The following is a 17,822-nucleotide window of genomic DNA, read 5'->3' on the forward strand; positions in this document are numbered from 1 at the left end:
CACAGGTTGAGGTTAGCCGGAGAAGAAGGCAAGATCAAACCTGGGGGCCATGGTGAGGAGATAACTACCTTAACACCACTTGCAGATAAATTATCTTCCTGGCTTGTTCTCTTTCCGTCATTGTTTTATCTCTCTCGCTTCAGAGTCTCTACTGAAATCGTTTGACTCACAAGTATGGATCAGTAATTGCAGACGCAGCATGTATTAGCACACATATCAGATGGGCAAGAGATCACACCAATGAATGGTCAACTTGAAATTCATACAACTTGAACGTGTCAAAAATGAGCCAGTATTTTACTTTTGAAATTGGTTACGGCAATGCATTGCTTCAAACAGCTATATGGAGCATAAAGGTATGGTAACATGTACCATTGCTATGTGAAAATTGGCAAGCGAAAGAAAGCGGAACCACATATGACAAAATATGATGAACGACATAGACATAATGACAACAAACATCCCAAGGTATTCTGCTGGCTAGCAAATGGCCCAAAATAACTATTCCAAATGCCTCTTTTTGATGGATCATTTTATAGTGTTGAAGTTTAATGTGATTCAAAACTGGCACCAGGATAAATGCCTCTTCCAGTGTGGATCTTCAATTTTGTTATGAATCTCCACCCACAGAGACCACTGCCTAACTGAGAGGCTTGCTAATGTGTCATAAATGTGTTACAGAACAAGGCAAAATTCTTCATCGCACCAATTACCATTGAAATTGCTGGATTTTGCTCGTGAAATTTTGCCAAATAATGGTAAATTTGACTAAATATAATATTACCATTTCGAATAAGTAAATAAATGCTACAAGTGAATTTAGGCATCACAATTTTATAATGTGGTAAATATTACATTTAACAGTATTATTAACAGATTTTAAAGATTAGCTTTAAGTGAGCGTTAGATGATGGCAAAGATCATTAAAATGTAGAGGAAATTGGTAGGTTACAATAAAATAACCGATATTGACTGATATGATAAATCTAAAAAAATCTATTGTCGGCCAATAACCAATACAGATATACTGGGCAACCCATAGAGTAGATCTGTCGAGTACATGACAAAACTGAAGTCCAACATGAATCAGGATGAATTTTGTATTTCTATCTTTCTATCTAGCTAGGGTAGTATGGATTTACCAATGAAATTACAACTTAATTTAGAAAAAAAAAGTTTCAATTATTTTATATAAATTTAAACGTCTGAAACATACAGACGTAGATGGCAAGGTTCTAATCATAGACGTGAGTAGACATAACCAATCATGAATTCCAAATCAGAGGCAGCCCACCAAGCAATTTCTTTCAAGATTTCATCTTTGTTGAACACAAACCTCAGGATAGGTAGGGCAGATAACACAACACAAGACGCCAAGCCAAACAGTGAGACCATTGCAAGGCAGTGGAAACGTGAGACCAATCTGTGCATTCAGAAACACACACACATACACACACTCACACACACACACACACACACACAATCCTTGGTATGTGACCTGGGGAGAAACTACAAAAACAGGCCCATCTTCTCGTAAATTAAACAAAACTTGTCAGATTCCCACTGTCTCAGCCCATTAAATTCTAAACAAGACATGGGAACCAACTCGGACAGGACCAACCACCAGCCATCCCTCCTTCACTCCTCACTCCTGTTTTTCCTGTGGAGGGCTGATCAGCCGGGAAGAGTTCGTCTATCACCTGCTCCATGTCCGACACCACAGTGTAGGCCCAAAAATGAGTCACAGAGGAGGGATCAGAATGAGGGCAATGTAAAACATGTGAAATCAGCTCTGGAATTTCAATAGCTCCACGGCATACCGCCACCCCCCGACAGCACCCCACCCCAAGTCAGAGGGAAATCTGATCAAGATAAAGTGTAGAGGTTAAGGAGATGACCTGCTTTCACTGTAACAACCCGTTTCTGCTCTTGGGTGGGAATCCTGGAAGGGGGATTCGGAAGAGGCACGATAGGTCGATTCGCACATTTTGGTTGACACTATAAGATGGCAATTATTTTCATGTAATTGCTGATAACCAATAATTGGCAGATATTTAAATTCTACACTATTTTGACTAAAACCAAAAATCAAGCACAACTTGATCTATTTGGGTTGTATTGATTTATCAACATGGATCAATGCCTCGATTAGTTACTACTGTAACAATAAAAAATCAGATTACATTTTTGTTTATAATTTATATTATTTAATAAACGAACAATTGTTTTGTGGATTTCCCAATTGGGATACAGCATTTGCAATTTTCAGAGAGTTCAATGAAATTTTCATGTTTTTGGTTACATTTGTGAGTTACTAAAAATGTAACTGGTTGTGTATTTATCACAATATCGTAATATTGATCACATGCTTCCGGATCTAATTCTAATCAAATCACAATCATATCGCAGCATTTTTTGATGTATCAGCAAATATAGTAAAGCTGGTTAAGAGAATCAATGTCAAATAGTATCATGATGAAACGTCCGATATACATTCTTATTATCTATGGACAGCATTCAAGTTTATTTGGTCAGCTTAAAAAATATCTTTGAAAAAACACTGGGGGGAAAAGTCATCCATTTTAAAATGATACTGTAATGCAACCCTCAAAAAAAACAGCACAACTTTAAAACACAAGTAAAATATTTAAATATAGGGCTTATACGGGTTAAACTGATAATTATTTCCGTGTTATGTTTGATAAGCAGATATTGAAAATCTATACTACTATGTCTACATAAATTAAATACATTAATAAAATAGTAAAAACTTAAACCAATCATTTTAAATGCTACCTACAACTGATTTAGGGATCACAAAAGAATTTGCTAAAGATTACATTTAACAGTGTTGAAAGTATTAAATTATGAATGTTTTAAAGATTACATTTAATGGAAAGTAATCTAAACATAATAAATAAATAAATAAATAAATACGAAGTTCTGTCACGAAATTCTAGATGGCGCAGACTGATCACAGCATTCTCTATAGGGAACAGCTGATTGGTTCCTGCTGTATCAGTAGCTAATGACTGATTGGTCAGCATTTGCTATAGCACTGCAGCACGCTTTAAGAAACCCTCCACCTTCCCCAGCTCCACCTGTGTAGATCTGCAACAGGTAACTCATGTATGCTATTTTCTACAGCAGTAGCATGTCTTACTTGCTCACAGCAGTGTGTTGTGTATATCGACAGTCGCAAGTCCCGTGCTTGCTCTGCAGCAGCAATAACAGCAGCAGCAGCGTACAAATCTATTCCGCCAATACCAAACATATCAACAAGATCATATCTATTTCCCTGCCAAACACTCCAAAGGTTGTCATGACGTAAATAAATAAATGAGCATGCACAATTGGATATACAATATTAACCAATATTTCTCTAATATTTGTTCTTATAATATATGGGCCCCATGCAGGTACGGCCTCTTTTCACAGGCTGATCTGATCTTGTCTACTTAACGGGTGCTAATACCTTCCACATTGGGAAAGGATGTACACTAGGAAGATCATGGGTAAACTGAGATGTTTAACATTGCAGCTTCACAGAAACATGTTCCAGACATGACCTATATTCCCAAGCCTCACCGAAAGGCATTCTGACTGATGTTTATTGTATTATAAATAAACACACACATTCACTCTGATATCTTCTGGAGAACTATCCTCGTCTCTGCGGTGAGAAAGAAAGAATTGTTTCAGCTTTATTTCTGCCGGTCACATCTGATGTTCTCCCATCTAAAGAGTAGGATCAGGAGGGTTCACTCCCGGCATTCCCAAGCAGGGCAGAATTTACCAGTTTCTATCCAGTTATAGACTCTTTAAAGAGCCATAAGTGAACTCTGACATCCTGCGAGAGCTTTTAAAATGCCTCTATAATCCCTTGTTTGAGCAGTCTGGAAACGTCTTGTCAATGCCTATCAGTGCGCCATGACTGATGGCATGGGCAATGGCTATAAAACACGCTTATTGGTGGCATACGGTTTTGAGCGACTGCAAAAAACGAACGGGTTACGAACACATCCCTGTTTTGAATAATCATAGATATGGTGCCAGTTAGCCTGCATGGTATTTTGAATGTATGCTAAAGGCATTCCCTCTTAAAACAAACCAAGCTGCTGTGCAGTCTACAGCCACATGAACCTGGGAATGATCTGTTAAACATGGCTGATGGAAGACAGACCGATCCACTCTAGCTCCCCCAGATCACCACTATGCCTGTTTCTAAGTGCCGTTACTTGACCCTTATGTTCATCTTTAAAGGAAACGCCAAGGAATGCACGGGTTTGGGGAGAAAAACGAGATAACTGGGGATGTGAATCGACATGTCCTGTTTACACCACAATAACAATCTGAGCGAACGCTACGGAGAACAAGCTTCAGGCATGCCGGTTTTGCACTGCGCCACACTTGAGGTGTGTGGGCAGCGCTGGAGGAAAAAATATGAACACAATAGAATGAAAATATGTTTATGTAAGTGAGGAGGGGTCAGGAGTAACAGTGTGCAAAGTATTTAAACGCTGGAAGGTGCAACGTATATTGTTTGAGATCTGGCACCTTAAATTTGTTGATGCTGCATCTGCGTGAAAACAATTAACTGTTTGTTGGGTAAATAGACTATTAGTAAAAAGATAAGAGAGTTTGTTAAGACTGAATCTTCGCACAAAACACTTTGTATAATGACTAAATCATACGAACACATTGACCACACACATACTGACATGCCATCCATCCGTTTTTTTACAGCCACTAAGTAGCTCTCAAACATCCAAGTGACTTTTCTTGCAAAGCAAACTATTCAGTATGCAATATCGCCATCATCTGGTGGTTTATTGTTTAACTTTACATAGTGTTTGACTAAATCAATCTGAATGTAACCAATGTTTTCGCTCTCATCCATGCAGAAGATTACACCCTATTGCTCTGTCCAACCTCTCACCTAAATAGCAAGATGTTGAGTCGGAGCACCGTAAGAGCAGGCAAGTTTGAACAAGGAGGAGACAATTTGTGGTTTTGGAGACCATAAAAAAGATGATAGGTGCGGTGTTCAAAGCATAGCATTTACTTAATCATCACCACAAACTCATGTGCTAGTTATGAAAACAGTCTTAGACATTTAAACAATATTACACAGACCGACAGCATTGCGAGTGTGATATTTTATACAGTAGTTCAAAAGTATAAGTATACAAAAGTTAATGTACTGTAGATGTACATGTTAAACTAAATGTAGTTAGCTTGTATATTTTTGACGCCAAAAAAAGCTCTAAAAAAAATCAAAGCATTCTGCCACCTTGCATTTATTTTGGCATTGAACTTGTTCAATTATGTTGTGAAATGCAGAAATCTATCAAATATCACACGCATAACTGCAACTTTACTAGCCTCATTAAAAACAACTTTATTTGTTGTTTGTATTTTTTGTTGTCCATTTTTAATGCATAACTGCATAATGTTCAATATTTGCATTTGAATTAAAGTTTATTGAATTAAATTATATTTATTAAAAAACAAACAAACAAACAAACAAACAGGTAGCTTTGCAACTCACAGGACCGGAACTATTCGTGAGGTAAGTGGATCACAGCTTCATCTTCGGGTTTTCCATTTCTGCGCCCCACTTCAAGTGAACTTGGATTGATGGAAGAAGCTAGCCTGTTGACATCAAGAACAAAGATATTTAACTAGCCTGCACAACGTTTTGTTTACTATAAGCACGCGCTGCAGTTATGTCATCTGCCGCCTAAAATGCTCGAGCTCTTTAAAGTCTGTTGGTTTCTGATTGGCTATCAATGTTTTATCGTTCATGTAATTTTTAACGATATCGTTCCCCTGTGCCGTTATCGTTGTAGTAGTGATGTGTGGACCCTGTCATTCCTTACAATATGTTTGGAACGATTGACGATATCTCTTATCGTCCTTGGTGTGAATGGGCCTTTAGCAGAGTTCCAAAGACAATTCCAAACTCCAGGCAAGTTCACACAACTCTACACTGCTCAGTCTGGCGGTCTGAAACGCCTTGAACACAGACGGAAGGACTGATACATGGACATCTTGATGTTGCAGTAGATACCAGGAAAATAAAATAAATGGAACTAACAGCAACACAATTTATTACACGGCTCTGTGGAATACTTCTGATTGGTCAATAGCGCCATCCAGCGGTAAATTATCTCCAGATAACAACCACATCCAGACGGTTCGGTTGTACATAATTTGGAATTAAATGTGCATCAAAAGTGGATAAACAGTGACATCTACCGGAGTTATACCCTATTGCAATGACTTATTAACAACGACAGTTTGAACTCTCAGAATGGCACTTAATATATTGTAGCAATGTTTAAATGTTAAATAAGAGTAATAACCATGGATGCACCTGGCCCCATCATCAGAGCCAACATTAATTAGTTTACATTAGGGGTGTAACAATATATTGTGTCATAGTCATAATATCAATCACAATCACTGATCTATATAATGACATGTCAGTTTATAGATCAGTGATCAAAATACAAAAATGCAACAATATGTATCGTGGATAGTGACAATATGTATTGTGTATAGTTCAACCAAAATGAAAATTACTGTGTGAAAAAAAAATCAAGTTTACATAGTTTTAGTGTCATTACTACATTAAACTACTATAATGTTGAATAGAATGTAATAATGCAATGGGGGAATTCTATTTGTAGGTCCTGGACCTGGTAATACCAAATGTCTTATGTTACCAGTAAAAAGTGGACTATAGGCCTACATTATTTTAAATGTATCTAGTCAGTGAAAGAGTGCAAGCATTTTTGTTTGCGTCTTTACACGTGCAGTAATACGTAAATCCAGCAGGTGGTGTCGCTACAATTAGTATTGCTGCTATTCTACTTCCTTCGTCCATCTGATGGTGAATATTTAAAAGGTTATAGTTCACACACACAAATCTGTCATCATTTACTCACCCTTATGTCGTTCCAAACCCCTAAGACTTTCGTTCATCTTCGGAACACAAAGATATTTTTAATACAATCTGAGCGATTTCTGTCCATCCAGACAGTTATGCTAGGCTACTACCACTTTACCGCTTCAAAACGTCCATAAAGAGATTGTAAAACTAATCCTTATGAATCGAGCTGTTTAGTTTTCTGAAGAGACGTGATTGCTTTATATGAGAAGATTGAATTTAGGATTTTATTCATATAAAAAATATTGGTCAGCGAACTAAACAGAAGCTCAACCGAAAAGCTTGAAGCACGAGAACAAAGTAACCTCATTGGTTATTGCAGAAGCTCAAGCGTGCTGCGTAATACACGAGAAAAAACCTTATTGGCTCTCTCATGTCAAGCGAACATGCTTAATCATAACTGATGTGTGCAATGATGAACGTTTAGTTTTACTATTATGAACTTTTTGAAGCGTCAAAATGGTAGCTGCATAGCTGTCAATGAGAGTGGTCTACAGAACTCGCTCATATTTTAAAATGTATTAATTTGTGTTCCAAAGATGAACAAAAGTCTTACATATTTGGAACAACACAATGGTGAGTAAATCATGACAGAATTAAAAACTTGGTGGTTGGGAATAACCAAAGGGATGCTTGACACAAGCTACCAGGAGGCGGCATTACCACCACATCTTATAGATGTAATGTCTTGAAACTCCTTGAAAAAGTGCAGTCTTATGCAGCAGACCTTCCCCGTTTGCTATAGTTGCTATAGACAGCTTTTCCTGTCAAACATTTGCTTGCCAGTTCTTGTACTTTTTTCCAGCATAAATGCTCAGTAATCGTCCATTATTGTTCATAGACAAATTATTTTTAGTCTGTGAGCCAAACTAGAATACAGCATGCTGTAAAATGTAAAGAGATATGAGATTCAAAAGCTTCATGTGTATACCATTTCTGATTTTGTTCAATGCTAAGTTTTGTTGTAAAACGCATACCAATGCAATACATTTTCCAAAACAGGTCCCATTTCTCTGGCAGAGGAAACTGCTTTCTGATGCTTGTGTTAATTCTGTGTAAAGATGTTCTGCATCAGGACACCCAATACAAGAGTGCCAACTATTTCAAGTATATTTTATGAGCTGCCAGCTTAATCCATGAGACAAGAGGACATATTTTAGAGGCTCCTGTGAGAGTGTGACAAACTAAAATTAACAGCCCTCAATTAACAAACAAGTACATCACCATTTGGACAACGTGTGCAATATCATTGTATTTTTAAATGGCCTATGTTGCTTATCAACCTTCACCAACAGTCTTTTTCTGAAAATATCAATATGATAGAAAAATGTATTGACCACAAAAGGTAAAATTAACCATTTTACCTTCTGTGGTCAATACATTTTTATATGATATGAATATAATATGAATGAATATCATATGAATTATTTTATTAACTTTCAATGGTCCAGGTCACAGCATACTCGTACTTGTGGAGTCAAGCAATACAAAACTAATCAAATGTTTTCAGTTTCTATCAAAATTAATAATATAAAAATATAATAAATCTTAGTATTTTTTATTTTTATATTCATTCATTCTTTTCTGGAATTTATTAACAAGCTTATTTTATATTTAAAATTCTTTGAAAAAAATTCATCTGTGGTGCTTCTTGGTACTAAAGTGTTAGCACACGCTTGATTTTGTGAGACATGCAGTTCTACGAGATTAAAATCAGCACATATTTTGGCAAACATACTCTTTATGGGATCCATTTACTGAAGTTAGCATTATTTCATTTTATCCATGCCAAGAGCACAAATGCATCAGCAACTGACTGTTTCTGTATGTGAGAAATGGTTTGCCTGTACATTTTACTCCAGCAGACAGTGGACTCCTGAAGCACACTTAAGGGAGCATTAGTGGTTTCTGACACCTGTGCATGGAATTTTTATGTCTTCCTGCATTCATCAATGTACTATTATTTACCCGAGGGCCTCATTAATTTACATGTGACAAAATATGTCTCTCTTGCTAAAACCACCTTATTATAATCATTTTCCACATTCCTCTCTTTGTAGTAACCACAACCAAAACACAACTTTTATTTGGGTTAGAGACATATCATTTAAAGTGGAAATTCTCATACTTTCCCTGATTCACAAAGAAACGTGTGATGGTCTAAGTGAATCACACAGCCTTTTCCTTGTTTCAGTTTTTAGTTATTGGAAAGAATGTTCTAGTTGGATGATTCAGTTCCCTTTTTGTCACTGCTAGCCTTAACTGCGAGTGAGTTGGCGCAGTGCGATGAGTACTTTAGCGAGTGGCTTCATTATCGGTCACATTAGTGAAATTTCACTGGCAAAAAAGGTCTATTGACAGTAGTGGTGTGATGTATGAAGCACAGTTCACAAAGAAGTCACTTTCAAACCAAGCAGCTTTCTGTTGGTCAGCACTTGGTCCTGCATTTCTACTGAAATCACTGTGGAAAAAACAAAGAAAGAAAAAAAAAACACTGAATAAAGGTAAATGGATAGCCTATGTCGTTCTATTTCTGACGTACTCCATGCGCTTGCTGTAATTTTGAGGTCAAATGATTTGGAACGTTCGCTTTGAGTGTCCCGTGTTTACAAAACATTTTGTAACATTCAAATGTGAATTGCATGAACACCCTACAGAAGGCTCAAGTGTTCACAAACCATCTTCAATTATCACAGAACAAGATGTTCAGTAATTGCAGTCAAGAGGTTTTCAAAAAATGTGAACTTTAACACACTCCATCTGCAGCAGAACCAATCAAACATGTCCTCACTCCACAAGAAGAGGTTATGGAAAAGTACTGGAAAAAGGATTTTTGGACACAAGCCCATCTAAATTTACAAGAGCAAAGAATGTGTCTCACATTTGAACTGTGTTGATTCAACACATATAGCATATGCTTTATTTACTCTGGTATATAACAGAGTCAAATTTAGCCCATCCAGATTTAGTTGTTGTGTTTATCCATGTCGAAGTCAAAAGGGATTTTTTTTTTTTACTTTTATTGAGCGCATATTAAATGCCAGAAGTATCCTAATGTTAACAATTTATTTTGGTAGAGTGCCTCTGCTTAAAATTTCAGACACATTCTGTAATGGAATAACATTAATTGATAAGAAAAAGACAATAACAGAAGGACACATTTAATGCTGCTCAGTATGGTGAGGTCAGCATTGGGAATAAACCCCTGCATGGTAGCAAGAAAACTCAGAGTCATCTACAGTTATTCTCGTGATTGTGGGAAATGGCAGGCACTGAAAAAATAGAGGGCTGGCAATGTGGTATTTGAGCGCTTTGAGAGAAACCTTGAACTTGCAACTGAAACACTATTCATTCACTTAAGTACTTTATAGGTCTTTTTTCTCAAAACTAGAAAACTTTTCTCGAAAAACTAGGTGGAAAAAGGTAAGTGGATAATTACGCTGATAAAATAAATTGCATCTACGATGTCTTTTTTCCATTTATTCTGATATCGAATGATGTTAGGGTCTGTTTGTCTTGAATATGGAGCTTAATTCAGAGCTGTAATCCAGATATCACACACAATTCACTATCATTACGATTCTGAGGAAATAAAGAACAATGTTCCTCAAGGTTTTGTCCATAAGAAACCAATTACACTAGCCCTCAATAAACTTTTCATAGCCTTACAAATCAATAGATGTCTCAACCGCAACACTGCTAACCTGTAATATTAGCCTCAATAATCAATAGTTTGTTTAGTTTGTTAATAAAAGTAAAAGACTTTACATACTAATGTGACTGCCTAAATTGAATGACGACATTCTTAATTGGCCCTTAAAAGTCCCTCACAGTGGTGATGTTCAGAAGACCACCATCATAAACATCATTTTTTTCCTGCAACCAAACATTTCTCAGTATCAAGTCTTATTTACAGCTAAACAGAGAGTACAACAAAGGTCACATATTTTGTCATAGCACAACAAGAGTCATGTAACCCACCAGATCTGCTTTTGTTTATGGGTGTGTCACCACAAACGTGAAAAGCTCTGCTACATACACACACACAGAGAGAGAGAGAGAGAGAGAGAGAGAGAGAGAGAGAGAGAGAGAGCGCAAATGTCCAGGAAACCCACGAGACTAAACCACCACTGATGGTTCTTATTAGAGAACTACAACAGACCATGGCTTTTAGAGTCAAAGACACATGTCTGAGGGCTTTCTTCTCATAAAGGAATTCCTCTGGAGAGAAAATGTGTTTTTAAAGTGCTATCATGAAGAGAAACAGAAAAGAAGAGGGTGAAAAACTATTAAGATATACTGATGATTATGAGTAGGCTACTACTAGTGCAGCATAGACCTAATTGCTTATTCTGTATTATGTATATTTGCTTTGAATAAAATCGTCTGCTAAATAAATAGGAATAACAACAATGGTGGTGACATTCAAAGTGTTTTGGGAACTTAAAAATCAATTAAGTTAAATAAATATGCTACTGTACAAGCTGTACAATTCAACTGCATCTGTTTCATCTCTATTCAAGCCTAACCAGTTGACGGTAGCCATTAACTTCCATATTAGGAAAAAAATACTATGGAAGTCAATGGCTACTGTCCACTGTCTGGTTGCCAACATTATTTTAAATATCTTCTTTTGTGATCAACAGAAGAAAGAAGCTCATACAGGTTTGGAACAACATGAGGGTGAGTAAATGATGACAGAATTTTCATTTCTGGGTGAACTATCCCTTTAATTTCGCTTAATGGTAGAAGCAGGTCTTCAGAATTATGGATTCAGCCTTTTTTATTTTAATTGAATTGAATTTGAAGTTTAATGTTAAACGCCATTTTTTTAAATGTCTTTCCCAGCCTGTATGAATGAATAGAGACTGAAACACAAAAGTACCTTTAAGTATACGTCTTTGGGATACATCACTATTTCTGTGTCTCTTAAACAGTAGAACATTGTGCTAGCAACACTAGGTTATGGGTCCGATTCTCAGGGAATGCATGAATTATTGAAATTACTTGAACATTTTTTTTAGTTAATTAGAATAAAAGTGTCACGGGGTGACAAATAATCCCCGGAACTAATCCCATCAGAGAAGTGTTCCCGCCGGGACACTTTTAGTGTAACACTGTCCCCGGGCTTGTGTGTGTGTCTGTCGTCATGACAACTAAACGGCAGATTGACAACAGGTGCGGGGACTTCACTTTGATTACCTGATTGAGGTGGCACCAGTGTTTGGAGAGGATAAAACACAAGAGAAAGAGAAGGCTGGGTGTTCTCCCTCCGCGTTGTGTGATTGTTTCTTTGTCTTCCCCCGGCGATCTGGTGTGGTTCTCTCCTGTTGGGAAATGTTTGTGGAGTGTTGCTGCTGAAGGACCATCGTGAAAGAAGCGGAGTGTTGCTTGTGGGATCCGAGGGCAGTTTTGAAGAGTGGAATTCATCGTCTGGACTGGGAAAGAGTGAGATGAGTGATTGACAAATTGAATCTCATAAACACATGTTTTCTACACTAAATTGGATACTGGTTTGAAGTGCTTGGATCACGTTGTATGCATCGCACTGAGTGAAATAGACTGATTCCTTGTCGATCTCTAGCCTCCCCCTCGGCCATTGAAACCAGCGAAGTGAAGCCGCTTGTAGTGGTGGGGGAAATTATTCACCGCATCTGTCCCAACTCTGACTATCATCGGCTCTTTAGATCGAGACCTCTGGGTGAGTGTTGGCCTTACTTTGCACTTGAAGAGTGGATTTGTAGTGCTGAAATTGACGTTTCCCATCACGTTGCATGTTTGGAATTGGACTGTCGTGTGTGTGTGGAAGATCTACCTTTTATCGCCGTGCACTCCCCATGTGTTATGCTGGTCTACCGTCCATCATAAGAGTCTAGCAAGATCGATTGCAGTCACCTGTTGGATGTCAGAAGGAAAAGCCCCCGTGCGCACACTACCCGTGAGAACTGTTTTTCTCTGCTTGAAGTTTATGCTGTCTGTCCCAGTGAGAACCCTGCTCAGCTTATGACTTTGTCCCCTGCAACACACGTGAGAACTGTTTACCTCTGCTTGAAGTCTGTGTGCTGTCTGCCCCCGTGAAAGCCCTGCTCAGCTTATGACTCTGTCTCCTGCCACCAACGTGAGAGCTGCTCACCTCTATTTGAGGTGTTGACTCCGTCTGTTCCAGCGAACGTCGCCCAGCTTGTGACTTTGTCCCCTGCAACACACGTGAGAACTGTTTACCTCTGCTTGAAGTTTGAATGCTGTCTGCCCCAGTGAAAGCCCTGCTCAGCTATTGACTCTGTCTCCTACCACCAACGTGAGAGCTGTTCACCTCTATTTGAAGCGTTGACTCCGTCTGTTCCAGTGAACGCCCGCTCAGCTTGTGACTTTGTCCCCTGCAACACACGTGAGAACTGTTTACCTCTGCTTGAAGTTTGAATGCTGTCTGTCCCAGTGAAAGCCCTGTTCAGCTATTGACTCTGTCTCCTGCCACCCATGTGAGAGCTATTCACCTCTATTTGAAGTGTTGATTCTGTCTGTGCCAGCCAAAGCCCCGCTCCGCTTGCGACTTGAGTCTGCTGTAGCCCTGAAACCCACCTGTATGGTGCGAAGTGCCCACCCTTTACAACTCCTGTGAGCCCTGATCCACCTACTCCCCTGCGATACTCACCTGTGATACTCACCTGTTCAGTGAGTTGGCACCAGAGCCAGAATGAAGTAAGCCTGACTCATTTACTTACCTGCGATACCCACCTGTTTAGTACCTACCACTGGGAGTTGGCACCAGTGCCAGAAGGAAGTAAGCCTGACCCCCCACTCACCTGTGATACCCACCTGTTCAGTATCTACCACTGTGAGTTGGCACCAGCGCCAGAAGGAAGTAAGCTTGACTCAATTACTCACCTGCGATACCCACCTGTTCAGTACCTGCCACTGCGAGTTGGCACCAGCGCCAGAAGGAAGTGAGCCTGACCCCCCACTTGCCTTGGATTCCTGGGAAGAGGAAGGAAGAGGAATTTTAGATTAGGATTTTCAAATTGTTTTTATATTTAATAAAGCCTGTCATTCTTTTTATTCCTGTCTCCTGCCCTCCTCCTTTGACACGCTCCTCCGGGTGATCCTGGTCTAGGGGTGGGTGCAGTCTGGCTTGGCCCACCTCGACCTGTGACAAAAGTGTCTGCCAAATGAATGAGCATTTGATAGCTTTGAGTTCAAAAGTTAAGTTGTGATGTACTTGCCTTGCAATTTACAGTGTAACGGATTAAAGGAAATAATGTCAATGGTGAAATTAAACATGTCTTAAATTATTATTTGACTGGACTACCAAATCAGGGTTGCCAAGTCTGCGATTTTTCCCATGGAATTGGGCTGCTTTAAAATGTTGCCGTGGGTTAAAGTTTTGACATATTGCATAAATGATACTTGACTAAAATGCTTATTTAATTTTTTTTATATTTTACCAATGATAAATGCTAGATTTAGTGAAGGAGGGCAACTAGTAGGGCACCTTTGAGCTGTATTTATAATCACTGTCATATTGTGGTTTTCAGTTTTCATAACAGTGACTGTAAAATATGTATTTTAGGTATGGGAGTGGCATATTTGGAATTGTGATATTTGGAATATAGTCATTGGGTTACTTTTGGGCTATTTTTGATTGGCCATCGGGCTAGCTTTGTGCCAAATGTTCAAGGTGGGGTATGTGATTTGCAAAACGGCTGGCAGAATTTGAAAATACACAACTCAAATGGTCCTACCTTCTTTCCTTTGACTCCACCCATTTAAAGAACATGGACATGGGAGGGGGGGATGGTATGACCGATTGATTGACGCACTTACTGTCCAATGATTCTAGGTGGTCTTGGAAATGATTGGCTGGAGTTTTTCGAGTCCTGCCCGTTCCACAGATGATTAAATTGCTTAATTTTTATTTCAGTGCTTCTAACTCAGTCGCTGTAAGTGGGTTAGGAATAGGATTTTAAATGATTTTGAAAAAATGGCCAAAAAAGAGAATTACATAAACCACCTTTAAGACTTTTTTTAAGACAAAATTTATTTTACGGATATATAAAATACCCATTTATTTTTATTATGATAACCTCTTGGACTGGATTCGCTGAATTAAACATGCAACTCGATGAAGTTATTTTGTATATAGTGGGATCATTTGACAAGTAGCGTCCTTATTTATTTAAAATATATGATAAAAATCCAAGACAGCAGTTAGAAAATCTGACAACATACCTCAAATTGTCAACAAAAAACAGAATGTAACAGCTAAGTAAAAATGTGCAGACACAGCCGATTAAATGCTAACATTACAACTCTAGACTGACTGGACCTTATACTGTGTACACAAGTAACCTTGACCTTTCCTGTGTGTGTGTGTGTGTGTGTGTGTGTGTGTGTGTGTGTGTTGCAAAAAGGAAGTGGAAACTGGGAGAGGTGAATGTGTGGGGGCGAGGAGTGGGAGAGGGGGGTCAGTCCTGCCTGGAGCTGAGCACAGAATGTTGTTCTAATGCCTGAATGTGGAATGCCTTATTCAAACACTGAAGTCAGAGCTGGCTCCTTAAAGGTTTAATATAAAATAGCTGGCTATCCTTCTTCAAACATAATCCGAGGGACGCATTTGATGTTGTGGGCTGACTGAAAGGTACATCAAATACACAACAAATAATGAGGTCTTTGAATTCTAATTTTTTTTTTTAAGAGAGGGAGGTAACTAAACATTTTCAAACGAGTAAAGAATGAAATGAAAGCATAAAAACTCCCAGTAAGTTGAAACATTCTCATAACGAATGACATCTGAAATTACATACAATTGTTTTGATATGCTCTCTGTGAGATGTCCATTTAAAACACTGCGTTGTTAAAACAATCTATTTATAATAACAAAAAACAGGTGCTTTATCTGGTAAGATTCAAGATGGTCTGGATCTTATTATGAATAAACCCTATACTGAGAACTAACTATGAAGACTGAAAATTGATTACCTCATATCTGTGGTCTGTGGCAGCAGACTTTAAAAGCAGATTCATGATTAAACACACTGAAACTCCAATAATAATGTGTTTCCAGGGAATCGAACCAATCATTTTATCATTGACAGTACCATACTTAGGCAGTTGATCTTCAGAAACATCAATCACTTTGCTAAGACAATCACCACGATTATATTTTAAGGTGATAATGCAATAAATTTAACAACATGTCTTGAGAGCTGTGTCGTGTCCTGATCCAATTCCAATTAAGACATAAAATAATATCCCAACAATGGAAGTCAATGAGGCTCAAAAGAGAAGAAAATCATACAGGTTTGGAATGACATGAGGTTGAGTAGCTAAATAATGACAGAATTTTCTAAAAAAAAAAAAAAATGTTTTGGTCGTGGTTATTATTACTAAAACTAAAACCGTAAAAAATATATATATTTTCATTACTTAAAATAAAATGCACATCGACTGAAATAAAACTAAATAAAATAAATGTATTTAGTTTAAGTTGAAGTACTAAAATAACTCGAATTAAATCAAACTAAAACTTAATAAAACCCACAGTATATGGGTATAATTAAAATAAATAAATAGCAAAACACAAAGCAAATCGAATTCAAAACATTAACAAAAACTATAATAGTTTATCAATGATAATAAAATAAATGTTTTAGGGGAGCTTTCCCTTTAATACATAACTTTTACATGTCCATTTGGCATATAACCTATTGTGGGTCACTACATGGTCAAACTCTACACCTGACAAAGACTGATGGCACTCTGCTGTAATGTTTGCGAGGTCAAATGTGCAAACTGTTGCAAGCGGTCCAGGTACACAAACAGTGAGAAGGAAATTAATGACTTGTCCTACGGGTTTAATTTCACATGGAGCACAGACTACACTTCATGCTCTTCCTGTACAGTCTGTTTGACAGAAGTCTGAGCTATAGTGGAAAATACCCTCGGAGAGATTATGGGTTTTACCTAGTTTTTATGGGCCGTTGAGGTCATTTCAACTGGAAGCAGGAAGAGACAACAAATGTTTGAGACGCCTTCGTTTGATCTGTGTAAAACAGAAAGGAACAAGAGTTGAAAATATTAGCACAAATCATTGTTAACAGGCAACTTATGAAAACCAGAGATGTACAATTTCAATTCATTTGATCATAAGTAAATATTATGCTCGGATACAGTGACATTTAAACTTACATTAAACACTGTATTATACTTACTGTGGTACCTTGTGTTTGTGTGGGTAGATTTCAGACATTTTTTTAATATACAGGTAGGTAGGCCCACTCATGCCTGCAGCGTGAAAGTGACACATACATTAGTGTGCCAAAAAGTATAAATGGAATAATTTAATGGCACATTTGATCTAAAGCATTGGTCAGGCCATTTATTTTAATACAAACAAACTAAATAGCTCGTTTTAATTCTGTTCTCAGCTATTCAACATGTGCCAACACACTGACTGGTCTGTTTCCTGGCTCATTCACCATAGCTTTTGCTCTTCACTCAGTGAGGTCCTTACAGTGTTGTTGTGTATAAAAGGCCCCAAACATTATTAAGAGTGAAAATATGGCTCTGTACTTTTTTTATAAAACCTCTAAGTTTACAATCAAGACTTAACATCCGGAAACAGGAGCAGCTGTTGCTGTGTATTCGATTGAAATAGGCCTGGTTCATGGGTATGGTTTGAGCAATAGGAATTAGGCATTCTGTAGAGGTCTGTGTCCATAAACTTTTTATTGTTGGCATAATAGACTTTATGCGCATAATGCGCCAGAGAAACAAGCGCGCGGCCATTTTTAGAATTTTGTGCGTGAACTTCCGTTTTAGCAGTAGCTCTGTATATTTATATGGCATTGCTTTAGAGTATTTAGTTGAT

General features: G+C 37.9%; 1 long non-coding RNA gene across 2 annotated transcripts in view; it reads right to left on the bottom strand.

The window, feature by feature from the left end:
• LOC307001617 overlaps positions 1-17,822 on the bottom strand; it is a 57,430-nt gene that overhangs the window by 39,368 nt on the left and 240 nt on the right. Inside the window, exons 1-2 of one of the 2 annotated variants that reach the window (XR_013798276.1) lie at positions 6,954-7,289; positions 5,552-5,655 (exon numbers count right to left, since the gene is read on the bottom strand). This is a non-coding gene — a long non-coding RNA (uncharacterized lncRNA). Of the gene's footprint in view, positions 1-5,551; positions 5,656-6,953; positions 7,290-16,915; positions 16,995-17,822 lie in introns of those variants that run through there. The other variant, XR_013798277.1, reaches the window with a different exon arrangement.

Source organism: Phoxinus phoxinus, assembly GCF_949152265.1.
Source record: "Phoxinus phoxinus genome assembly, chromosome: 7".
NCBI classification, from domain to species: domain Eukaryota; kingdom Metazoa; phylum Chordata; class Actinopteri; order Cypriniformes; family Leuciscidae; genus Phoxinus; species Phoxinus phoxinus.